Raw genomic sequence first — 26994 nt, 5'->3', positions numbered from 1 at the left:
AGAAGTTAGGGTTAGGGTTTCCCCTTGCTTACCTATCCTCCATTCCATTTACATCTAGCTACCCTTATCCTCTCCAGTGTAAGGAGAGTTCCCATGCTTACTTCTCAACACCCCCCCTCAATGACAGGTCGCATTGGATAAAACATGATATGATGCCCCTCCTTAATCCACAATGAGATGCCTTTATAAATCAGGCTACAAAAGAAGGTTATACTTAGAGAGTGTTACAAGACTCAAAAGAGTCAGTCATCTGTGGATTGGGAGGCAAAGTTGGCCTCCCATTCCTTAGGTACTTCTAAAACACTAGGACACACTGGTGATATGCCCGGTCTTTTTGTATTTATTGCACTTCATTTTGTCAAGATATTTCTTTCAGCAATTGCTTACAATATGCCCTTTTTTTTAAACAGAAGGAGCACCTAGTAGAAGCTATATGAACTAACATTTGATCATGGGAAGTAAATGCTAAAGTCCCTTCAGTATGGTTTCTCTTTTCTTCATCTAGGCAAGACTTGATGGTACTTGCTAAGGTTGGGTTCGAGATATTAGTTAGGGTAGTCACAAGAGTCAAAAAGACCTTCTTCACGGACTTCAAAAGGATGGCAATGGCATCTTCATCATGAATTGGTGCTTGAATGGAGGCCAGTTGTACCATGAGCCCTTTCGTATGTGAAATAAACTTGCTTAGATCTTCTCCATGTTTGTACTCCAAGCTAAAAAACTCAATCTTTAGAAAGATCTTGGAGTTCTTCCCTGTAGCCCCATAGAGCATTTCAAGCTCATCCCACTTCTCCTTGTAGCAGTGGATAGTTAGTCAATATGATGAATGAAAGATTCATCCAAATGAAGCATGATGAAGTGGGATGAGCATTTCAAGCTCATCCCACTTCTCCTTGTAGCAGTGGATAGTTAGTCAATATGATGAATGAAAGATTCATCCAAATGAAGCATGATGATGGCATGAGCCCTTTCATCGTCTTCTACATCAAGAGAACTAGATGGGTTAATAACTTTGGTCCCTTTTATGAAGGGTTAGTAGCCTCGTTCCATCAATTTATATTTTACTAGGACTTTCCAAGGATGGAAATCTTTTCCATTAAACTTGCGAATTTGAGGCCTTTCATCTACATAGGTCATGGCCATTATAGGAAGGTCTTACCTATTGCCTTGAGAAATGGTAGTGTCTAGTCCTTCACAGTGGCCAAGTACAAACCAAATAGCATAACTAATAGCCCTAAAAATGATAACCAACTTTAAAGCTATAGAGATGAAAAAGGTTGGAAATCATACATATGTAATATCTCAAGATATGATTTTGGAGATCTTGTTCTTCGAACAACCCTTGATTTAAGCTTTACTATTTTTCTAGGTTTCAACTCTATGCTGTGGGATGAATCAGAGGAGAGCACAATAACACTCATTTCTTTGATTTACCAGTAGCAACTAGTAAGGAGCATCAGCTAAATGCATTAGTAGTGCTAAGAAGAACTCTTACCAATATCCATTCTAGTACTCATAATGTAGGTTGATGTTTACACGCTTAATATTGTCCATGGAATGAGCAGTACTGTGTATTTAAGCTCCACAGGGCAGGAAAAAATCTTGACAAGTGTTTTTTAGTGATTAAAATCACTATTGATAATGCCATGGTTGAGAAAAAATGAAAATGAGTGAGCATGAAGCTCCTTGGCTATGGCTACTAGAAACCCATAGTTAGGGTTTGACTGATTGCAACCACCACAAGAGGAATTTCTCCAACCCCTCTTAGAGGGAGATAGCCCACTGGGGGGGCTTTGAAAGCCCTATGGTGGCCCCCATGATTGTGCCTTCTACAGGAGGAGATTCATCTCATGGTAGGTCATTGTCAGAAACTACGCCGAATTTGTGTTTGATGCAATGTCATCCTTCTACGTGGCCAATGTGGGGGCTTGAGGTGCTAGGCTGCTGTGCCTTGAGTTGGAGAAGAGTTCTTTAGAAGAGACCTTGAACTGAAACCTCCTCCTTTTTTTCTCCCCAAGTCCTCCATCAGAGGTGGGTCTAGTTGTGGATATGGTGGTCAAGAGCTAAGAGGTAGAAAATGAAGGCTCATGTGCACTTAATGATGTAGGGAAGCTGAGAGAATGAAGGATCAAAGATGGCTCTGATACCATGTTGAAAATGAGAGTTGTAAGCATGAGAGAGTGTGCACAAGAGGGAGAGAGAGAGAGCTCAAGTACAAGAACAATATCTTGTCTAGTCAGTTGTTCAAGGTACAACTAGTACACTCTCCTCAATTGTGAGTGTGTACTTTGGGCTATTTATATAGCCTCTAGAGAAGTTAGGGTTAGGGTTTTCCCTTTCTCCCCTGTCCTCCAATCCATTTACATCTAGCTATCCTTATCCTCTCCAGTGTAAGGAGAGTTTCCATGCTTACTTCTCAACACTTCTTCTCTTCTTCTTCTTGCTTGCTTGTGCTTGTGCTTGTGCTTGAGAGAGGAAGTGTCAAAGTGTGAGGGAGTGAGTGTGTGAGGGCCAGGGACCATGGTGGAGAAGCTCTCCATCTTCTTCTCTCTTCTTCTCTTCTCTTCTCTTGTCTCATGTGCGTGGCTATGGAGCATGGAGCTTGAAGGTGGAGGATTGAGGTTGCCTAAGCTTGCACCTCGGATCATGTAGCTACCAATGTGCTTGAGAGAGAAGGGTACTCAATCGGGCATTGAGGTAAGCTCACTACACTCGTAGGCTTGAGAGCGTGTACGGCTATATGAGAGATAACCATTGGCATTTAGCTTGAAACACTTAAGCAATAAGTGGTCCATGGATCTTGGCAGTCGAGTGAAAGCTCCCACATTTTGGTTCCATTGCCAAGACCAATGGACTTGAGCCTTGAGTGCTTGCATGCTCTGAATTGAGCATTGGAGGATTTTCCCCAAATTGGTGCTTGAGGTAAATAGGTGGGAAGAAAGGGCATTTGATCTTCATTGCAAGTGAGTGTATTGGATTTTGAAGTTTGGATAAGCTAGTTTGATTAGCATTAGCATTTGATTGTGATTTGTAGGCATTTAGGTAGGAAAAAATAGGGAAAGAGAATAAAAACCACAATAGGGTTTTGTGTAACAGCGGGCCTAAATAGAAGGAAAATGGGGTTGAAATCTAGGAAAGAAGAGAAAAAAAGCATCCAAGGAGTGTTGGAGAGGGGATCTAAAACCTTGAGAAAGGGGAAAGAGAGCTCTTTTTAGTTTCAAGGTTAGAGAGAGAGAGAGAGAGAGAGAGAGAGAGAGAGAGAGAGAGAGAGAGAGAGAGAGAGAGAAAGAGCTAGAGCTCTAGGGCAAAGACAAGATCAAGCGCACCAATTCAGAGGTTTTCGACTACCCCAAGTACACATAAACCTTCTTTAGCACTTCATCATTAAGTCTAGATGTCCCACGGCTTAGCATCAGCTACAGAGATCAAACAAATCAAGATTTTGCCTTGTGATTTGTTTTTGCTGCCAGAATCAAACACACGTCACAGAGTTTGATTCCCAAAAATCAAGCTACTCGGACTTGGACAGACTAATTTGGCCCACTCTGACACCTACAATTTCTCATCCAATCGGACATCTCTAGCCAGCCCGAGTCAAACAAACTCAAAATTAGATAGCTAGACTTAGATCCCACCCGATCGGGACAATTGTCCACCAACTCGGACCATCCGATTTAGACAATCAACTCAAACACAAGACTTGGACTTTGACAGTCTGATTTGCTCACTTGGACTTGGACCATCCAATTTGCTCACTCAGACTAACCCAAAATCAGACAATCCAATTCTAGGAATCAGATATCTAATAATCAAACACACTAACTAGAACTTGGAAATTGATCAATCCAACACATCCCAAGCTAGGTAGATCTCAAACCAAAGCAAAGAAACACCCCTATAGGCATCCAGACACATCGAACAGCTCATATAGCCTCTAGACTTCAAAGATCACAACTCAGCCGCCTAGGAAGCGACCTCGAACAAAGCCTCTTAGACAACCCATTCGAAATGTCTTAAAGAACCCAAACAAACCTGTTGGGATGAGCATTACCTAAGGGAGTGGACTAGAAAAGTGTGCTACATCACATTATTTTCTTCACAGTCACACACCGTATGAATAATCACTTGAAGTGCACTGAGAAAGCAGAAAGCCTAATTTTGCATTGTGCACACAAAAAGAAGCACCCCACGAACACCTGAGCGCATTTAAATTTGAGGACTGGCTGAAGTAACAAGGAACTCACATACAAGATAAGCAACATGAATGAACCCACTAATAGGAGAAGATCCTCAAATCTCAAACGGGCTGCCAAGGATACCAAGTATCAAAAGCAAGAGAAGACCGACATTGTTAGGAACTCAACCTTGCCTGAGTTGGATCAATTTAAATCTACTAGACCAAGAGGCCGACAAGATGGTAGGACCAAGCTCCAATCATGAAAATGACCAACTCAACTTGGGAGATTTTCTAGTCAATATCTAGCAGATGATCAATCAATATGATTTACAAACCAAGACCGAGCATCATGGTAGGTCGGCTGAGAATATCATAGCTAACCTTGAGAAAGAGCATAGATTTGGCCAAGAAGACACTATAGGGCATAGCTACTTACAACCAGGGACAGTGAGCTCAAAGGCAAAGGTAGGAAATAGAAATGTAAGAGGTCCAATGAGTTTTAGTGCTTGCCAATCAGAATTGGATAGGACCCAATGCAGAGAAGGAAAGATGCTAAAATCCGAAGCGAGCTTCTCAAGAAGTGCCTCATTAGACAACATGGCTCTACAGAGCAGAGTGGAGTAACCCTAGCAACTTTGTTTGCTAGCAGGACTAGGAATCACTCCAAATTCAAAGATCCAAATGAAGATACTCATAGTTGGAAGTAACTAGACAAGTACCAGCTTGAAAATAGCCCATTTAGTTTCATAGAGTAGTTCAAATAGGTGTGCAAGGCAGACAACCCAATAGACCCTGCTCAACATGCACAAGATTTTGGTCTTTGTCCCGAAGATAAAGGACAGACGTGGTACACCAATCTAGATAACATCAAATGCAACAACTTAGTCTCTCATCAAGAGATTCTTTGAGGCAGGGTTCTCAGATAGCCTTATTGTTTGACTAATGAATGTTTGTCAAAAGAAAAGGGACATTAGAGATTACATCACCCATGTGCGGAGCCTCTTTAAGAGAATCCCAACCATAGAGGGACCTAGTGAGCAAGTGGTCTCTACCGTATTTATAAGCAGAATTAGGAGTGAAGAGCTCTACAAGGCCTTGGTAGACAAGTTGAACCTACAAAGGGTCATGCTAGCTAGGATCTTTAAAGAAGCCATACGTATAGATGACTTGCTCAAGGAGAGAAGCTCAAGAGCCACAAGCCAAGATAGTGTAGCCTTTAGAGCCTCAGAGAGAGCTACCACCGCTAGCGAGAGATCTAGTTAGAGTAACCAATAGAAAGGGAAGAGTGTTGACTCGAGCTAAGAATTGGCAGACGTAAAGCTAGAGCTAGTCAAGCTCAAGGAATTGATTAGAAGACCTACATAACCTCACAAGTGCATGGATCCTAGATCTAGACCTTATGCCAACTGTGGTAGGTTTGATCACGACACTATGCATTGCCGATTGCCGAGGCAATTACCATATCCATAGATTTACAACCATCCATACTACTTGGAGAATAGATCACCACAATTTGGAAGGGGAGCTCCATTAGCTCTCCCAGTGCCTAATGGTACCAAGCTAGTTGTCCCCAAAATGCACATCAACCCTACATGTATACCTAGACCACCTGGACCCTTCATGACCCATCCACCATGTGCCGCTCCAATACATTATGTAGAGGAGCAAAATGAGGATGAGGCATACGTAAACCCTTATGTCTCGTAAGATGATGAGGAAAATCCCATCTTAATGGACTTTAGATCAATACCAGTGATGGCATTAGGTCGGGGAAGGGGTAGAGGCCTAGGAGGGCGAAGCCAAGACCCAATCTCATGCTAGACTTGCAGCAACCTAGGGCATACCTCATCTCGTTGCCCCGAACGAGAATAAGCTAACCAAGAAAAGGGCAACTTGAGATGCCCCAAGTGTGGAATCACTTACTTACATGCCAAATGTCCCAAGCAAAAACCATCTACTAGCTCAGCCATCATACCTTATGTACCTTTGGGGTTGTTTGGAGTCAAAACACTTGATGGTGAGGCCACTTCCATCTGTTAAACGTCATGACTAGAGCACAAATGAAGTAGGCCAGTATTTCATTGCCAGGACCTAGCAATCTAAATGCAGCCTCAATAGGAAAGAAGACTTGCTGAAGGGAAGAAAAAGAGGGTTGATGCCAAAGTGACACTAAAAATAGATAGTGTGACCACACTAACAAGAGGGAAGCAAGTGGTAGATGCAAAGGTTGAGACTTCAGCACCTAAAACAACAGAGAAGGGGAGTGCCAAGGTTAGGGAATATCTTGATCCAAAGTGCCAATTGGAAATACTTAACAATGTTAAGGAGAAGTGGGTGAGAGAAGCCCAAGAGCATCTAAAGGATGTCGAGCCCATCCTAGAAGATGAGATCAATGAGTTCTCCAGTGTAATCATGTTTGTCTCACTGACATGCATAAACTCAAGAGATGCATCCGCACCTCATGCAAAACCACAAATACAAGGCTTAGACACCATCGATAGGCAAGCTGCCCAAGACCAATGGCAAAAGAGTGTAGGTAAGGCAAAAGGCAAGTGGATAATGGCCTACTTACATCATTGTTATCGGTTCCTCTAATGTTGCCAATGGGGGATCTACTTAGGTGAGACCCTTCATTATGGCGAAAATTGAAGAAGTGGATAGAGGGATCGAACGAGCCAAGAGTAGCCAACTTACATGACCATGATGCATAGATACATATCCTCACATTGAACTCAATGTCTAAGTCATTGCATGTGAATGCTTTCTGGAAAGGCATGGAGATGTGTGCAGTCCTACCAGTGGCTAGGAGATGTTACAAGAAAGGGGATTGTAGACACAGGAGTGGGAGTCAATATACTTAGCCATATAGTTATACAAGCTTAGGGTAGGTCAATGGATACCACAAGGTTTAATGTCACACTAGCTAATGGCATGAAAGTTAAGCCATTCAAATTATTGAAGGACTGGCCCTTGAAGATAGCAAGTGTACAGTTCTCGGTGAGCATCATTATGAAGGGAGTAGACTATAATATCTTGTTAGACTGACCATGGATGAGGAATGCACGAGTAACTAAAGACTGGGGTAACAACCTCATATTCCTATGTAAGAGATTGGAGGCACTAAGAGTTGAGATGGATACCTAGAAGACCATGTCAGTTGACTTAGATACCATCTCATCTATCTTGAAAGGAGACATCCAAGAAGCTAAGAATTCATATGGACCATTAACAAAGTATATTCCCTTCCTTGAAGATGAGGAGGATTGGATGCACGTGATAGCCACCATCGACTTGCCATTTTCAGATGAGGAAGAAGATTATAAGTAGGCTGCAACAAGAATAGTCGATGAGTCCCATAAAGTCACCGCACCTAAATTCCAAGGAGTGAAACCTTACCATCATTACCACTTTGTATGATGGCCAAAAACCCTAGCAAACAACAAATACCCACCCCATTCCATATCCCATCTAACAAACTTAAGCTCCAAGGGATTCTTGAGTATCTAATAAGGGAGCTGGTTGGTCACCCAACTACTAATATCAAGTTGCTCCAAGATTCATGGATGAACCAAAATGGCAATGGACTAAAGTGCATGACCTAAACCTTATGTACAATATTGGGCACTGATCATGGATGAAAAGAGAGTTGAGAATAGAGACCTAGATGACAACACGAATAGTCAGAATGTAGAAATTCAGATGACGAGTACAAGGACTGTTATACCTCGAACAAAAGTAGTAAAGAAGAGCTCGAGACGATTTGAGTATGACACTGATGATCGAGTGATCAAACAAAATAAAAGTAGACTCCAAGTTGTGGAGAGCCAATGCATTTAGAATTGAAAGAGGAGACTTCAGAATTGAATACAATTGCACTTGGCTAGATCACTTAAGTGTGATAGACTAAGAGCTAGTGCTAGTCCATCCAAGTATCACACCTCTCTTTAGGATGACAGAGTCAACTTCAAAGCTACAATGACCACTCCTCTAGCAAGGGTTGTGAGTTCAACTCAAAATCAAAAGTAAGCTCTGAGAGCAATCCAAAGATACCCCAACTACCTAAAACTAGATGTACCAAAGGGGATTTTCCGGTCCACCTAAGGTATAGATGGTTGAAGGAGGAAAAGAGAGGATAACAAAAAGGGTCGAAAGCGGAATAGCAAAGAAACCACAAGACCTACTAAAGAGCTTCACTAAATTCAAGAAAGGGGACATGGTAGTGATCTTGTTGGGCACAAAGAGACAAGGACAAATAAGTGAATTGATAGAAGGACCTACCAAAGTCAAGGAAGTCAACTTAGTAGGGGAAAGGGAGAGGCATTGACCCGTGTCTATAGCTAATGACCTAACCAACCAAGAAGAGGCTGATCTTACTGCTCTCTTGTGAGAGTACATAAATGTGTTCCCCTGGTCCTTAGATAGACGAACTCAAAAGAGTTGATCCAAGGGTCATAACGCATAACATCCCAATGACTCCTAACACAACTCCAGTAAAGAAGGGACCTTACCCAATGAATCCAAAGCATGTCACGTCGTGAAGGAAGAGATCGATAAGCTATTGAAGGCAAGAATCATCTACGAGATTGAGCACACAGATTGGGTATCACCCATTGTGATTGTCTTGAAGAAGAATGGAAAAATTCAAGTGTGCATGAACTACAAGAAGGTCAACGCAACAACTAAGAGAGATAATTATCCATTTCCTTATATGGAGCACATGCTTGAGAGAATAGGAGGAAAAGAGGCCTACAATTTCTTGGATGGCTTCTCAGGTTCAAGTACACCCTGATGACAAGCATAAGACAATGTTCGCCCACGAAGTGGGGTGTATTTGTGTACATAGTCATACCATTTGGGCTGATGAATGCACCTGCTACCTTTCAGCATGTCTAATGTGTGCCATCTTCAAAGACATACTTAGGCAAGAGCTAGAAGTATTTGTTGATGATCTATGTGTGCACTCTAGCTAGAAAGGACACATTGATAAGCTTTGTGTAGTCTTTGAATGATATAGACTCTATAATCTCTCTTTGAACCCCCTAAAGTGCTAATTCTATGTGAAACATTGATGTATCTTAGGGCACGTGGTGTCCAAGAATGGCATTTCCACTAGCTTCTCTAAGATCAGGGTTATTGTCAAGTTACTACCACCAACCAACTATAAAGGAGTTTAGTGCTTCCTAGGACATATAGGGTACTATCGATGCTTTGTTGTTCTAAACTATGCATTGATTGCTAGACCACTCTACAAGTTACTAATTGTATTTGAGTGGACCATAGAGTGCCAATGTGCTTATGAAGAATTGAAAAAGGCTCTCACTACCACACCAATTTTACGAGTCCCAAACTGGAGCATAACATTCCATGTGCATATTGATACGTCAAAGTTTGCCGTTGGAGCCATTTTGTGTCAACCTTGCAAACATAACCTTGACTATCGAGTGAGCTTTGCTAGACAAGTATTTCTCTCCTAGGAAAGTCTTAGAATTTTCTTTAATTTGCTACTCCTCTCTTCTCCTTCCACAAATCTGAATTTTCTCAGTCCTATCTTTGAATTTCTATAGAAATTAGGGTTTGTCAACTGTCTTTAGAAGCATGCCATCAAATATCAATCATGTAACAAGAAATTTATTCAAAATCTGAGAAATTACAACAGATCTAAGAAATTTCTCATCCACAACTAGAGTAGCTCAAATGCAAGCATTCAGGATCCAATTTTTGTATGCATGTGCTTGTAATCAAGGGCAATTCAAGAGCGGAAATCAAGACCTTCAACTAGTTTAAGTTCAGGAACATCCTGAACCTAGAAACCATGGCCATGGAGGAAGAACATGCTGTAAAGCAGCTTGTTGACTGATGCAATCTCGAAAAGTACGTGGAGAAGGTTGCACATGCTATTGACTACAACAAGTGCACAGAGTTCCTATGGACCTTCGATGCTAATAGGAACCGTGGCACTGTAACAGTGAGACAAGGAGAAGAAACCTACAGGGTCGAGGTTAAATTGAGCGCCCAAAAATGATGGAAAGATCATTGGGCTTAGTCAACAAGGTCGAGAGGTGGCCTAAAAGGGATGTCTACGGTATGATGGGAATGGACAACGCTCTAGTCCACACCAATGACGGCATCATCCTAGCTAATATTCAAGACCCTGAGGTCAAGTTGCAAGCAAATATGATCCATGCTCTATTCTCTAGTCAAAGATACAATGCTTTAATAAGTAGGATTGGAGTGCCCTTGCTAGAGAGCCTTGTAGCCAAGTCCTTGGATGAAATGAATTGGAATGGCTATGTGTGAAAAACCATTAAAGCTTTAGCAAAGGCACTAGCCATAGGTACAAGACCATCAGGCATGGGGAGTCTCCGGCTTCCACAATGGGGACGGCAAGGAAGAAATCATCATCCAAAGCATCAATTATAGGGTTTGGCGGGGTGTTAATTGCTATCATCCAAGAGGCTGTGGGAGAGGTGGAAGGTGAAGAGGAAGTGGGGGAGACACCTTAAAGATCACCACCCCATGAGCAAGAGCAGTCAAGTTAAAGGATATTGAGTGAGGGTGGATAACCAGAGACACCATTTGGCCATGGAGGGCCTAGGAATCCAAAGAAGAAGACTCCTCAAAAGCAACAACAAGAAATCGAGAAGAGAATGACTAAGGAAAAAAGGGCCGAGTTGTAGTGCAGGAGGAGTCAAGGAGGTTTGAAGAAGAGAGGAGGAAAGCAGAAGCAGAAGTAGAAAAGTTGCACATTTAGGAAGATGAAGACGTGGCTCAAGTCATTAGTATGTGAGTGGAACAGCCTTTCAAGGAGGAGGAGTTAGTCACTATATGAGTCCATTAAGGGAGGAAGGCCCAAGTACCAGCACCAAAGTACCAGGGATTGAACCACCACTAGTGACAGAAGGAAAAGGCAAGGTCCTATTGCACCCAATCCCACCTATTCTCGTGCCCCAAACCATAACTATCACAACCACCCAAGGCATCACTAACACAGTGAATACAAGCAATCTCATGGCTTGGGTGCAATATCTAGGTAAAAGAGTCCAAGAAATAGCCCCAGACTTGAGTGGAGGAGCTCCAACGGCTCAAACAAAGAGACTTTCGACAACTGTTACAGATGCTGAATCAAAGCAAGATCCTAAGACGCAAAAGATAGAGGCATCGATAATGTCTATACCTACAGTAGTGCTTCCATCTATGGGCTATGATGAGTACGTCAAGGAGCTTCTCGCACAACTGGAAAGAGCGAAGGAGGAAAAGAAGACTTCTATGGTTGAATTGGAGGCTGAAAGAGAAGCATTTGTAGCCTTCCAGTTGGAGAGGACTCACCAAGTAGCAGGGTATCAAAATGAAATCTACGAGCTGAAGGAAGAGCTCAAGGCCAAGGAAAAGGAAGAAGACAATTTGCCGAAAAGGCTCGAGGAAGAAAGATAGGAGCTAATAGGCTTACAAATGGAGTACAAGCTCATTCTCATATAACATGAAGAATTAAGAGAGTAGTTGAGAAGGATGGAAGAGGCAATGGAAAAACTTGAAGCAAATGACACAGAAAAAGCTCAGAAAGGGGAAGAGCATCAAAGAGAAATGGAGGAAATGGAGCATAATCTGTTAACAAAGCTTTAAGAGCAAGAAAGGCTAGAAAGGGAAATTGAGCACTTGGAAAAGGAGAAAGAAGAAGCAATCCAAAGGTGGAAAGAGCAAGAGCCAAGGATGGTGGCCTTAGCACAAAGGCAAAATGAAAGCCTAGAGGAAATGAAGCAAAAAGCAAAGGAATGGTTAGCCAAGAGCAAGGGAAGAGTGAAAGACTTGGCAAGCCATCTAGCTCATGCTGAAGGCAACAAAGTGCTAGCATAGATCAAGGCCAGATGCCATAAAGACAAGAATGGAAGCCTAGTAACATGCATTCCTCGACATCATTTTAGATGTCACACAACCAAAAGAGGAGGAGGCCATTGAAACCTTAAAGAAGAACCTAGAGATTACCCACAGAGCTATAAGACATGGCTTGTGTGTCCAGGTGCAAGAAGCAGAAACCAACCTAAGCGAGCAAGAGCAAAGGGAGTACCTACTAAGGGGGCAGGACTAACAATTCAAGAGGTGGATTTGCTGGGGTATAAGGACAAACAGGAACCACAGGAGCCAATAAGAGGAGAAGAACATCAAATACCACTTCTTGAAGTAGAGCAAGACTTCAAGGTGGGGCAACAAGACAAAGAACAAGTCCCACAACCACCCTCTCCAAGATCAAAAGCTCAGCAAGAAGTGCCACTAGAGGATACAACTATGGAAAGAAAAGAAAAAGTCAAAAAAAAGGAAGAAGATGTTGGAACAAGCACGGAGAACACTGAGAGCATAAACACTAGTGGCCCAGAAAGTGCCCATCCCTTAGAGAGAGGATTGTTTACATGTGAATTGGAACACAGAGCTTGCAGTGTGAAAATCAAGAGATAATAAATGCCAACAATTCGACTTTACCTTCTGATACCCATCCACATTGAGCCGAGTGCTATCCCCTAAAGTGATGGAGGAGGTGATAAGCATGGGCAAAAGGCTTGGAGATCAATGGAATGGAGAAAGAGAGAAGAATCCAACATTGTGGGGAGTGGAAGCATAGGACTATTGGGAAGATAAAGTTATGGAGGTTCCCAAGTCCATGAAGGGGTGTGAGTCACAGCCAAAGTGGAGAATAAGAATTTGGGATGGGAACATGGATGCATGGATGTCATTTTGTAACACCCTACCATGAGTGAAATGACCCAATATACATGTCGTGTATCCAAGAATGGTAGGACTAGACTTTAACTTTGACAAATGTGGTCATTTTATGATTTTCCTAAGATATATCATGTAAATGCTACTAAGCAAGAGAAGCCCTTACATTCCACAAAGATGACCTAGTGCCCTCCATCTCCCATTTCCTTGGTGAATTCTCTTCTTGGCCGCCCAATCCAACTTTCATTACAACCTTAACTACCTTAGGCTACTTAGATTTTTACTTAAGAAAGATTCTATCTCTCATGAATACCACCTATACTACCTCTATTTTTTTATTTGAATGTTGGCATAGATAGTTGCGCAATGGCTAGACTCATGATGAGAGCCACCCTCCTTTCATACTTTTTCATGGCCCTACTAGTGGATATGAATGACAGTTGATTTACTAGATGTAATCATCCATTTTTTAATAACCTCTCTAAATATGTGCATGAACCTAAAGGGCTATATGCACAATAAGAGCTTCCTCAATGAGTCCCTTAATCCCCTAGCCTCTTCCTCTCACGACCATGAATGCGAGGACTAGTTCTTCGTGTACATTCAAAAAAAAAGAGAGAAAAAGAAAAGCAAAAAGAAACAAGAGAAAGAAAAGAAAAAGAAAAGAGAAAAAAGGAAAAGACAAGAGCAAAGAAAGAAAAGAAAATCAAGTAGAAAGCAAGAAAACACACCTCACTTGATGAGTTCCAAAATCATTGCACCTAGGCGTTAGTCGTGTTTGGTGGGCTTGGTTGGCCTGCTCCATCACTAACCCCCTCGCCCTTTTGCTCTCCACTTCATTCTTAGGACACATTAAGGGCAGACATACCTAGGGAGGCTAGACTCGACCTGTCTCCCTAAGCTACACCCATCCTACATTCCCTATGCACAAACTAGATCCTCAAGTGTAGGACAACACCCTAGGTTTTGATCCAACTCCCAATGCCACTGGCACAAACACAATGCACTACACGGTGAGGTAGGCACACCCATCAAGGTAGTGCACTCTCTTTTCTTTCTCAGGTGAATCCAACAACCTATGCCTAACCACCGACTTTGGAGGCCCCCATCACCCATTCAATATACCCTTGGTCTCCACAACCTCAGTCATTTTGGCACGCTTCTCTCCCATGCCCAATCCCCAAAAAAGCCCCATCATTGACTCACATGACCACCTTTCACCTGAGCCCTCATCAACAAAGTCCTGCAAGTGCCATGGGAGTAGCACTCCAACTAGGAGGGGGGTAATGTCAAGACAGAGAAAAAGAAAGAAAAATAAAATTCAAGAAAATTTAATAATGCATAGCAAAGTGAAAAAAGATGGCCCGATAGAAAGATAAGAGGAGAAAATTCCAAACGTGCGCAACGGCAACCTTAAAAGTCGAGGAAAAGGCAAAGGTGCATTTTAAAATGTAAAAGCATCCCCAATTTTTTGTAAAAGAGCGCCAAGCTCCCTCCTATGCAAGTTGTAAAGAGTAAAAGGGAATAGGCAAAGACATAATGTAAATAGAAGGGAATAGAAAAAGAGGACCTTGACAAGATGGCCGGTCATACAAAAAAGGGAATGGATGCCCAAAGGGATAAGGGTATGTATAAAAGCCAAAAAATGAATAGAGAAGCTCATTCTTGATGTGTGGCAAAAGTGGGTCTTCTTTTTCTCTTCTTCTTTTGACTTGCTTGTGCTTGTGCTTGAGAGAGGGAGTATGAGAGTATGAGGGAGTGTGTGTGTGAGGGTGATGGACCATGGTAGAGAAGCTCTCCTCTCTTCTTCTCTTCACTTCTCTTCTCTTGCCTCACGTGTGCGGCCATGGAGCATGGAGCTTGAAGGTTGAGGATTGAGGTTGCTTGAGCTCACATCTTGAATCATGGAGCTACCGGTGTGCTTGAGAGAGCAGGGTACATCGGGCATTGAGGTAAGCTCGCTACACTCGTAGACTTGAGAGTGCACATGGTTATGTGAGAGGTTAGCATTAGGCTTGAAACACTTGTGCAATAAGTGATCCATGGGTCTTTGCGGTCGGAGCAAAAGCTCCCACATGTAGAAAGTCATGTGGTCATAAGTCCTCATTGACTTGTTGTTACTATGGAAAAGTAGAGCATATTCAGCCACAATGCCATAAGATGCACAAGGACAAGCATAAATAAAAGAGCAAGGGTAAAGTACATGACAAAATTGATGATCACACCATTGTCCCTAGCAAGTCCAATGTTAAGATTGAAGAGATTAATATTGTGCAAGCTAATTTTGATGATGATTTCATACTTGCAACTTCTTAACTTGATACTTCATAGCTAACTGATGCTTTGTCAAGGTAGAGTCACTGTTGGCTTATAAATTCATGGGCTTCCTTTCATGTGACCCCTCATAGAGAGTGGTTTCACTCCTAACATAGAATGACTAGATTTGTTTGTTTGGGTAATGACTTGGGATTGAAAATAGTTGGTGTATTGGTGATGTCCAACTGCAGTTGGTGCATGTTACATGTTTACTCTTCATGATTTATTTTGGTGATTCCTTATGGAAAATTACCAATGGGAATATTATCATTTGCATGTAGTGCTAAGTCCAATACTCTCTACTCCTTACTTATATCTGTCAGTTAACCATATTTTGGTAATGGATGCAGTTCCACATGTATCTCTTTGGCATCTTCACCTTGGGCACATGTCCTTGAAAGGAATGAAAATGTTTACTCATTTGGAATATATTCCACCCCTAAACTATAAGTGCTTTGAGTCTTGTGATCATTCTTTATATGGCAGGCGGACACCTAATATGCATAAAAAGTCTAGTATGACATACATGGATGAGTGATTGTCTCTTGTTCATTCGAATGTATGTGGTCCCATGCCCTCCAAGTCATTAGGTGGTGTGAAGTATTTTATTAAATTCATTAAGAATTTTTCATAAAGCAGAAATTTGAAATCTTGGCTACATTTCAGCATTGGCTTACTTTGGTTGAGAACCAGTCTAGACATAGGCTAAAATGCCTAAGGTTAGATAAATGGGGTGAGTATGTCTCTAAATCCTTTGAGCAATTTTGTGATGAGAGGGGTATTAAGCGCCAGCTGACCACCCCATATATCCCATCCCAGAATGGTATGGTGGTTGAGCGCATGAATAGGACAATTCAAGAGCAAGTTCACAATATGCTTAGCTAGGCAAGCTTACCACTGCATTTTTGGGCAAAGACAATTACTATTGCTATATACTTGATAAATGAATCCCCATTTACTACTCTTGACTATCAGGTTGCAAAGGAGGTATAGTCTAGAAAATTGATCATCATGTACTACTCTTGACTATCAAGTTGCAAGTGTGCAAATTTAGAAAGAGTCTTTATGGCCTTAAACAAGCACCCAGGGAATGGTACCAAAAGTTTGATGTCTTTATGCATTCACAACAGGTATATTCCCACAGTGCTATAGATCTGTGTTTATACAAATACCATATTAGAGAATTTGAAAATCTCCCAAGTTCACTTCTAAATAAAGAGTAACGATTTGACCAAGTGACTAAATCTTAACCCCATATTTGAGAGTGGAACTTGGGGAGATTGTTTATATAGTATCTAGGAAAAATTTCACCTTCAAGTAAGGGTATAAGATTTGACCATGTGTCCAAATATTAATCACATTAGGAATTTTCAAACTTTATGATAATTTCCAAATTCTTGAATATGTGGTTTACATGAAAAATGCTCACGATGGCAATCTTATGATTTTTATCCTTTATGTGGATGATATATTAATTTCTAGAAATACTCATGATGAGTTGGATGCCTTAAAAGGTCAGCTCAAGAAGAGCTTTGAGATGAAGGACATGGGACATGCCTCACATATTCTTGGGATGTGCATTATGGACGATCACTCTAAGGGACTCCTCTACTTGTCACAAAAGGAGTACATCCATAAGGTCCTTGAGCAGTTTCATCTACATGATGTTAACCATATTGGCTATCCTTTACCTTCTCATGTGAAGGTTAGTCAGGCCAATTTTCCACAATCTGATAAATAGAAGACCGAGATGGCCAAGTTCCCTTATGCAGCTGCAGTGTGCAGTTTGATGTATGCCATGATAGCCACTCGTCCTAACATAGCATTTCCAATGGGAGTTGTGGATTGCTATATGGCTACATCTAGCCAATAGCATTAGAATACCGTCAAGGGTATCATGAGGTACTTGAAGGGCACATCAACTATGTGCATCTGTTATGGTGGCCAAGATACAGGAATCATGGGATACACTGACTTTGATTATGTATGACATGTAGACAATAGGAAGTCCATCTCTGACTATGTCTTTACCATTGCTAGAGATGTTGTTTCTTGGATGTTCAAGGTGAAAAAACACATAGCCCTATCTACTACAGAGGTAGAGTATGTTACAGTCCACTAAGGTTGTTTCTTGGATATCTATGGTGTGGAAATGCACGGCCCTATCTACTATAGAGAAAGAGTATGTTACATCCACTGAGGCTTGCAAGGAGGCTCTCTAGTTAGGCCATCTGGTGACATATATTGGCATTACTGATGTGGTTCTTATATTGCATTCGAATTCAATGAGTGTTATTTAGTTGTCTAAGAATCAAGTCTTCCATGTGAAGATGAAGCACATTGAGATGTGTTGCCACTTTATTTGAGAGGTCGTTGAGGACAAGTCCATTAAGCTTGTCAAGATCTCAACTTACCAAAATCCTATAGATCTACTTAGTAAAAGTCTCTTAGAAAAGTGTTTTGCCTTCCTTAAGAAGTTGATGGGCGCTGGATGAGATAGCATCTTTTCTTATCTTATTCTACTTATGTATATTTGTACTTTGTCACTTTTTTCTTTTTCTCTCCTCACTAGGGACACATTTGCCTTTAAGTGAGATGTTGCTGGCAATAAAGGCACCTGTACCTAGCCACACGTGTATTAGTTACACTGACAATACCTGCATACCCACACACCTATACACTACAAGTAGGTGGCAAACACCCATCACTGTCACTTCATTCTTTATTCTTTGACTGATATTTGAATAAAGAGAAGGTCGGCCACACATTGTGACTATTGGAGTTTCTACATCTTATGGCTCTCTCTCTCTTACTCTTGCTCCTTTCACCATAGCTCTTGCTTCCACTCCATGCTTCCACTTCAGAGCTCACTCCCTTCATTTAGGTCTACACTTAGCACATTGTCGTGTCACTATGCAAACATAGTGTGAAAAATCCTAGAGTGCATTATAATCTGACTTTCTTATTAATCTAGAGAGTTAATGTCATATGAGTCATTAATGTTAGTGTCCATAGTATAGATAGTTTCAAAATATGAGATTTTTGGATAAGTTTAGATTCTTTTAATAAATATCCTAAAAAGGTGGTGACGTGTAAAAAAGCAAATGGCTTTTTAGCCAATTTTGGAATATCTCATTCAGAAAGAGAGGCTTCTGAATGCAATGTGCAATTGCAGTTTTCATGCAACAAACAACACTCCGAAATGGGGGGAAGAAGAAGGAGTGATCTGAGAGAATCCTGACTAGGTGTCCTAAGGTTTTCTTCCCCTTTTGAAGCAAACAGAACCATTATACTTGTCGTCTAAGCAGCAAAGAAGAAGCTAGTGTTTGGTGCACGTTTTTTGGTCTATCAAAGATCTCTAGGAGATGTAATGCTTGAAGATTGCTTCTGAGTAGTCATAGACAAGGATTTTGTCTATTTTCTCAGGTTTTATCAATACTAGTACTTTGAATCATTGAAATTTGTATTTATATTGTGTAAAGGCTTTGGCATATTCGAATCCCTTGCCTATTCCTTTTCTTCTCTTCTATCTCCTATTATCTGCTTTCTTTTCTCTCTGATTCCCATTGGATATGACCTTTTAACTAAAACCCTTCCGGCATTGGCAAAACACGTATGTACTTGTGGAAGAGAAACAAAAGAGAGATGAAGATCATACAGGGACATCTGAGAGAGTGAAAAAAGAAATGTGGATCAGCCTAAAGCTATAAATCAATTACATCCCAAGCATGTTATGGAAGAGGTTGGAGCACGAGCAAAAATAGGATAGCAAACAAGAGGATAAAAAGAAGGGAAAGCAACCGGGATATAAGCTGTAGTCTGATATTAAGACAACCATGAATCTTAAGAAGGTACTTGAAAAACGGATTTTAAATAGTTGTGTGGAATTCACCTTGGGAGAGGTGCTTGGTGTCGCCAAGTGGGGATTTCATAACAAAAGCATTGACATAATTAAGAGGAAGCGTTAGTTTCTTGGTGATACCACTAGTATATTGCTACAATTTGAAGAGGAACCTAGTTTGTTGGGCATTCGGCCTGAATATGAGCATGATGTAAGTGATGGTATATCTATGCAGGATGCTCCTAATTAATGGACAGCATGTGGAAAAGAGAAGAAAGTGGTTGAAAATGCATTCTCTTGTAGCACTATGCATGGTGGAGTAAGGCAGATGGAACAATATGGGGAAGAGACTCTAGGATTTATTCCTCGGAGTCATTATCGAAGAAATCACTAGGCAAGGGCTACCACTTAAATGGTAGTGAAAATAGGGGAGTGTGAAACTCCTTGTGTTTCTTTGCTTGACCACGGGTCTGAGATTAATGTCCTTGAGCATGGATTGTATGATAATGTTGCATAGCCTATGGACACTTATCATGTTGGCGTATGAGGGTTGCACATAATTCTTTGAGGGACCTCTATGCTGCATATCCTAATGTAAAAGTGATGATTGGTGATGCACAAGAAGAGCAGCACTTCTTTGTGCAAGATAGTTCCTCATACGCAGTGATTTTGGGATAGCCCTATATTATAGGAGTGTGTATGGAAACAAAGGTGCTTGATGATCGTTCTACTTATGCAAGAGTTAGAAGCAAGGATGGAAGGAAAGCCATCCAATTTCTACCATTTGTGTTAATCATCCTAGGAATCGGGATATGCTTCAAGAGTCTCCTTTGCCTCCAAATGCAAGGGAATTCAAATACATGAATTTTCATTTAGCACTGCTATAATGCGGAGCTACAGTAGTATTGTTCATAGGATATACTCATCTCTTGATGGAATGAAGCATGTATTTACTACTGATTATTCTTAGTTTACAGTAAACAATTCATTTTGGTTTAAGCCTATGGAAGCTATGTGCAAGGCTGAACACATATCTATAAAATGGGCTACTAAGAAATTGAGAGCATCGGGATTGTTAGCTGAAAATGAAGACATTTGATGCCTCTTTTATGGGTTGAATATTACTGATACTATACATGTATAAAATGAGGCAAAAAATAGAGTGTTGACAATATGTTCTTTGGACATATATGGTGTTATAGCATTGTTTGATCAACAAGAAGGATTACAACATGGGCCGAAGTAGTTGTGGAGACAAAGTATAAGACGGTTAACAAAAAGGTGAAACCAATTGCTTTGCTACTTCCACCAGACAATGGGTTTTTGTATGAGAAAGTGTCAAGACAACCAAGTTTATTGGATCTTAAAGATATAGGTAATCAGTTGACACATCTAAAACATTACAGGAATTGAAAGTTGGTGTAGAAGGGTTTCTTTTGCTTGTTGAAAGAGATTATTTTATGCAGATGTTGGCTAGGCATGGAAAAGCATCTGCATCAGCCAGCTAAAATAGGTTGTGTGGATCCAAATATTGTCTCTCCTATGGTAATATTTATTGTGCCACATGTACCATGGGGCTTGAGGCCTATTCTAGTGTCTAAAGCTTACTTGCCAAAGCTAATGGATTTGCTAAATGAAAAGATTCACATGAAGTTCTTGGATCCCTCTTCAGCCCTGTACTCAAATCATTAGTTTGCTATGCCAAAAAAGAATGGGCCTTTGAGATTTATTCAAGATATACAACCGATCAATAACGTGACCATAAGAAAGTGGATGCAAGTCCTATGGTTGTGATGAATCTGCAAAGGCTTTTGTAGGCAGAGCAATCTATTATTTGGGTGATCTTTACTCAAGGTATAATCAGTTTCAACTTGTAAGTCGTGAAGACTCCCTTGGGGTTAGTACTACGAATATGTATTTAAAATTTACACGGTGCAACGAACAGAATCTGAGAAAGAGATAGAGATATAGAGTACACAATAGATAAGAGGAGAATTAGAAAATTTCTTTAGCTTCAAACAACTGATACAGAGATGGCTCTGTCCACCCGTGCACTTCCACAGTGAAGCTTAGATGGTGATCTAGACAGAAGATAGGTGAAGAGCTTAAGGCTAGCTAGAACAACTCTGACCGGGTGAAAGATAGATGATCAATGGCAGTGAAGGGGTTTAGCTTTTATAGCCCATGAAGGCAATTAGGTCGGCATGACCGACCTACCATATGAGCCTCTACTAGTTGGCCAAGGAATATTCCCTTAACCGTCGAGCCAAGGGTGCTGCCCCCGAACCCCAAAATAGGGGCCCCTTTTAACTCCCTTACCCTGCAACTCGATGCAATATGCCTCGAGTTGCTACCAGCTTAACTACTCAGTCCAACCCAAAGATTAGACCTACAATGGACACCTTTTTGCTATTTGATCACATAGACCTCATCTAATATACAAGTTAGGACTCAAGCTGTACAAGAGTGGGGATAGATGGGTAGGACACGGGTTAGCATGGAAATACCCAGTTATACTAACGGGGTATATAAGGTGTTGAGAGACCCAATTAGGGCATCATTTTATGAATAATCAAGTCTCTTTTATCCTTCCTTCTAGCTTTCATGGCTTTCCTTCTCTTTCCCTCTCTTTTCATGTATTTCTCTCTCTTCTGCTAGTATTTCTCTCTCTTCTTCCCCTTTCTCTCTCCTCTATGCATTCCCTTCCTTCTCTCCTCTCTCCTAGGTCTCCTTCATTATAGCTGGTATCAGAGCTTAGGTATTTGGTCCCTTCTTCTTTCTCTTTCCTCATATGCAATTATATTTTACAAAAAAAAAACTAGTCACACAGGTACAACAATAGGGACATGAGCTGTAAGAAGCAGTGATGGAGTACCACATGGTGCTCGTAGCCTTTCTTGGAGATAATGCAAAGCTATGGCCAAGTTGGAGGCACTCAAGTCAAACTTAGTAGCTCATCACAAATTTTGAGGTAAAAATTTAATGATTACTGGTTGAAGTTGGCTCACAGGAGTTAGAGAAGAGTAAAACTACTACTACTTTTCAAGAAAGACCTTTCTCTCCTTCCCTCAAGCTTGCTTCAGGCTACCATGGTCTCTCTTTTGATTATGTATCTCATTCCTTGCTCCAAAAGATCTACAACATCATAAGGGAAAGCATCCTTGTGCTTTGCTCTATCATTCACGCACCCTCTTGAGGTGGATCAATTCAACCATGTGGGAGACATCTTCAGAGAGATTCATACTGGTTTTTCTTGCCTCTAACTTGCAAGGTTAGCTCCAATATAGCTGGTAGCTACAAGATACTCATGTCGTGATCTTTCCTGGGTGGCTTCCTCGGGTTTCAGTCCAAGAGAGTCACTTTGTGTTGTACTCGTCTCGCTACATGTGATTCAAGATTGCTCATTGTGGCTAGTAGGTAAGCCTAGGCATCAAACTATACAAAAGGGTTCCCTGAGCAGCTAGTGTGTTGAAGGATAGGATTGTGTTCTCTATTACCCCAGCATGCACAATATTGTCGTTCTTTCTCATCATGTTCCTATTGTTCTTCCCACAACCCCTGTGCCCCACCACCACGCCGATAGGCCATCATTAAAACCCCCGAAGTTATCCATTTGAGGGCCATGATATTGGCATGATTGATGTGGTATGTTACTACTACTACTACACGATGCTGATGCCAATGCATCCTGACGAGCAATAAGGGCATCCGCAACAACAATTTCAGTATTGTGCAACACACTAGAAAGGAAGGTGTGAAGCAAGCAACGCGACAAGAAAGAGGAGTATGTGTCAGAAGGGGAATAGCTAGAAGCCTTTTCTGAATTTTTTGTTGTAGTAAACTTGCATCATCATCTTCTTGCCTCTTGGAAGGTGTTGCACCTCCTTTGTCCTCGCGAGTCTCCAGGAGTCAGGTGACCATTCGTAGTTTCATCTGACCTCCTTTATGGACTAGCATTGTTGTGAGGCTTGGTAGGACTTTCCATCAAGCTGGTCCCAACACCTGGTATTGCTTCTAATGAAGTAGACTCCACAGCCATTGACACACTACCATCTCAAAATGGAGAAGCCAACTTTTCCTCTGACATTTGAGCTAACTTATTTCCTACTCCTACAATCTCATCATGACACTCTGTCATCAAAGAGGTTCTATTTGTTGAGAACTTATCAGCATTTAGATAGTTTGCTGTCTCAGAAGGCTCAGAAGCCCAAATAGCTATCTCAATTTGTTGTTCCACATTCGGGAATGTTTTATCAGCCCACATACTTGATGAAGAAACTGTAAAGAGTTAGAGATGGGAGCATACCAAATGACTGGAGCAGCTATCAATACCATTCGAGTTTCTGAACTGGAGGTGGAATTCAGCAAGTTTGGGCAGTTAAGAGCAGGGAGAATGAACCTTCAAAATCAAAAGGCAGGTGTCAAGTCTGCATCTACGAGTTCTTAAGTTCCACATGACTCATGAACATCAGCTCTAGGCCACCAATTCGAATATGCAAAGAAAGAGGTAAAGAGGGAGATGCTCATTTTTGTAACTTCCCTCAAGCTTTATAGTATCATGTTGTGACTACAGAGAAGTGGCACTATTCTGAACAACACCCGTCATCTCCAGAATTTCTAGCTCTTTTCTTGCTGTGTTTTGGTGTCTTCTTGTGTGCCGATGGGACACATCAGTTTGTAGTTGCTGTGTAAACTTTTTCTTTCAAATTCATTCGGGCATTGAGCCTTATTACGAGAACCTCCATGGCAGCCATTTCTTCACTGGTGGGCCGCAGAATGGAGATGCCACTGATGTTGACATGTCAAGATGGTTGCAATCTACTGGCCTATAGCATTTGGCATCTCCCACCGCATCCCCTGTATTGGATCCTCGCCTCCTCCCAAACTTGTTGAGTGAGGATTACCTCAAGGCACAAATGTGGACAAAGAATTGTGATGAGCCTTATGTAGGGGATGGGCAATGGGTTTTCAAGAACTCTGCAGTTGTGCAATCTTCAGATGACCCAACAGGAGGGGAGGTGATAGGATGTATATAGAGTAGGAGGAAGACTTCATGAGCTCTCTTCTCTCCCTTCTCAGTAGCAGCAAGTGATGGATCCCCTTCATCATCTTCATAACCATCATCAACAACAGCAAGGAGCCAGCTTTTTTTCTTCCTTCTCCTCACCTGAAATGGCTACAAATCTGAAGCTCTCTGTTCCTGCCACTAGTCAAATCACTCAGGCATGGCAGTCTGCCTCTTCTTCCTCATGCATGGTAGATCTGATGCTGGATTACGCAAGGCACGGTGTGCATGGCTTGGAAGATGGTCAGACAGAAGTTGTACAGGCTTATAAATTCTAGGAGCAATGGAGGGAAACATTCTGCCGAATTGTTCGCTTCACCTCCTCGGGGTTTCGAAGAACAGAATGTTGTTGATAGCTTATCATCACCTGAATTGCATGGGGAGATTAGCACAGGGATATTGGACCCGCACTCCATCAATGGCATAGAGCTTCTATTTGAGAATGTTGTTCATGAACCTTTTGAGGCTTCTCGAATTTCTACCATTTCAGAGAAAGGCTATGGAAATGAAATACTATGGTCCACCAGTAGGCCACCAATCAGCAAGCTAAGAAATAATGGTGAAAGTAGTCCTATGAGAGCGGCCATCTTGGAGAAGGACATTTCTGGCAGCACAAACAACCTTGCAAGGATCAAAATTGTGGTGTGAAAATGACCATTCAACAAAAAAGAGAGAGCTCAGAAAGAAGAGGACCTTGTGATAATTGATGGGAGTGGATGTTCACTTACTGTTCATGAGCCCAAGTTGAAGGTGGACCTTACAGCCTATGTAGAAAAACATGATTTTATGTTCGATGCTGTGTTGGATGATCAAGTTTCTAATGATGAGGTCTATCGAGTAACTGTGGAGCCAATTATTCCAACCATATTCCAATGTACAAAGGCAACATGCTTTGTTTATGGGTAGACAGGCAGTGGGAAGACTTTCACCATGTAGCCTCTACCTCGAAGGGCTTGCCAAGGCATCGTGGATTTAATGCAGCACCCAACTTACAAGCATCAAGGACTGCAATTATGGCTTAGTTCTTTTGAGATCTATGGAGGGAAGCTGTATGATCTTTTAAATGAATGAAGAAAGCTTTGCATGAGGGAAGATGGTCACCAACAAGTTTGTATTGTGGGCTTGAAGGAATTCCCTGTCTCAGATGTTGATCTTGTAAAAGATTATATTGAAAGAGGTAATGCATCAAGGAGTATAGGATCAATTGGTGCCAATGAAGAGTCTTCAAGATCACATGCTATTCTGCAGTTGGTGATAAAAAAGCATTCCAACAAGAAGGAAGAAAGGGGAGGAAAGCTGGTTGGAAAGTTCTCTTTTATTGACTTGGCTGGTAGTGAATGTGGGGCTGATACAACTGATAATGATCACCAAACAAGGATTGAGGGTGTTGAAATTCACAAGAGTTTACTTGCTCTTAAAGAGTGCATTCGGGCAAAGGACCATGAGCAAGGTCATATTCCTTTCAAGGAAAGTAAATTGACAGAAGTTTTACATTATTCTTTCGTTGGTGACTCTCGAACTATCATGATCTCATGCATTTCTCCAAATATTGGCTCTTGTGAGGAGCACACTCTTAACACACTTAGATATGCAAACAGGGTGAAGGGTTTATCTAAGAACAGCACTTCAAAGAGGGATCCCAGCCCAAATACAGTTGTGCAAAGTCAAAGGGAGCTGGCAACCAGTTCTCCTCCATTGCTATCACCTGAAAGTCCTGATCAGATCATGGATAGCAAGGTTGCTGAGACTAGTAAGAGACCTATTGATCAAGCAAACTAGCAAGGAGATTTTGATGGTTGGTCTACACTAGCATCTACTCGGGGTCCTATAACTAGGAAAGACAATAGAACAGCATCGTCCTCTAATGATAAAGATCTAGTCATTTTGAGGGATGGCATGTCTAACAACTTCAATTACCAACGTGCTTCTTCGACTGACAGAGTTGACCAAGAGAGAGTTTCTCCTCCTGGACGCAAAACTATAAGGGATGAAAAGACAAAAAAAAATCGTGCATGGATTTTGACTGATGAAAGCAAAATTGATAAAAACAGTGTAGTAGCAAGACAAAGCTTCAAACAAGGAGGACATTGTTCAAACCAATTCCAGGTCCATGGATACTCTAGACATAGTGGTTTCTCAAAATGGATATGACGGTCATATAATTGCTATACTTGAGGAAGAAGAGGACTTAATTGCTGCCCATAGGCTGGAAGTGGAGGACTTGATGGAGAAAATGCACCAACAAAGAGACAATAGTATCTGCAAAAACCAATCAATCCTGGCTCATAGTTCCAGTTCCTTTTCTCACTCTTGGCATCCCCAAATGAATGCATTGAATGCTGCTCTACAACGACAAAAAGCTCTCCGAGCTATGAGCCACAACCTTTTGATTGAACAACACAATCAGTTCATGTCTAAGTTGGATCGAGTGATCTCAACCATCTCAGTCACCAACATGCAAACCATGGCAATCAATGACAAACTTGCAGCCCTTACGACTGAAGTTGCTCAAATGGCTACAATTAAAAGGATGGATTAGCATGATTATGAGCAGCCACATGGGCATTCTCATGGACATTATGGGTACCTTGACCACTGGCATGGTTGGGATGTGCAAAGGCAGCATCATGTGCCTACTTATGGTCAGCATGTATATGATGATTGTGCATATTTTGAGCAATAGCATGCATCTGATGACTATGTATGTTCTTATGAGCTACATTCTAGTCACATACATGGACAACCATCTAGACAGCCTTATGTATATGGGTAACATCATGCAAATGTATATGAGCATGTACATGGGGAGCAACAACATTATCAGCAATGGAGTGATCGATATCATCAGCCACTTGATCACTACTATGAGCAGCATGTCCATCCTTG

General features: G+C 41.4%; 1 pseudogene; it reads left to right on the top strand.

Annotated features, from left to right (window-relative positions):
- The first annotated feature begins 23337 nt into the window (after positions 1-23337).
- LOC148019286 (kinesin-like protein KIN-13A pseudogene) lies at positions 23338-26647 on the top strand (annotated as a pseudogene).
- Positions 26648-26994: the final 347 nt, after the last annotated feature.

This window comes from Lygodium microphyllum, chromosome 20 (genome assembly GCF_053477565.2).
Source record: "Lygodium microphyllum isolate KBCC chromosome 20, Lygodium_microphyllum_v1.1.10, whole genome shotgun sequence".
Lineage (NCBI taxonomy): Eukaryota > Viridiplantae > Streptophyta > Polypodiopsida > Schizaeales > Lygodiaceae > Lygodium > Lygodium microphyllum.
This window is presented reverse-complemented; position numbering and strand designations above follow the sequence as displayed.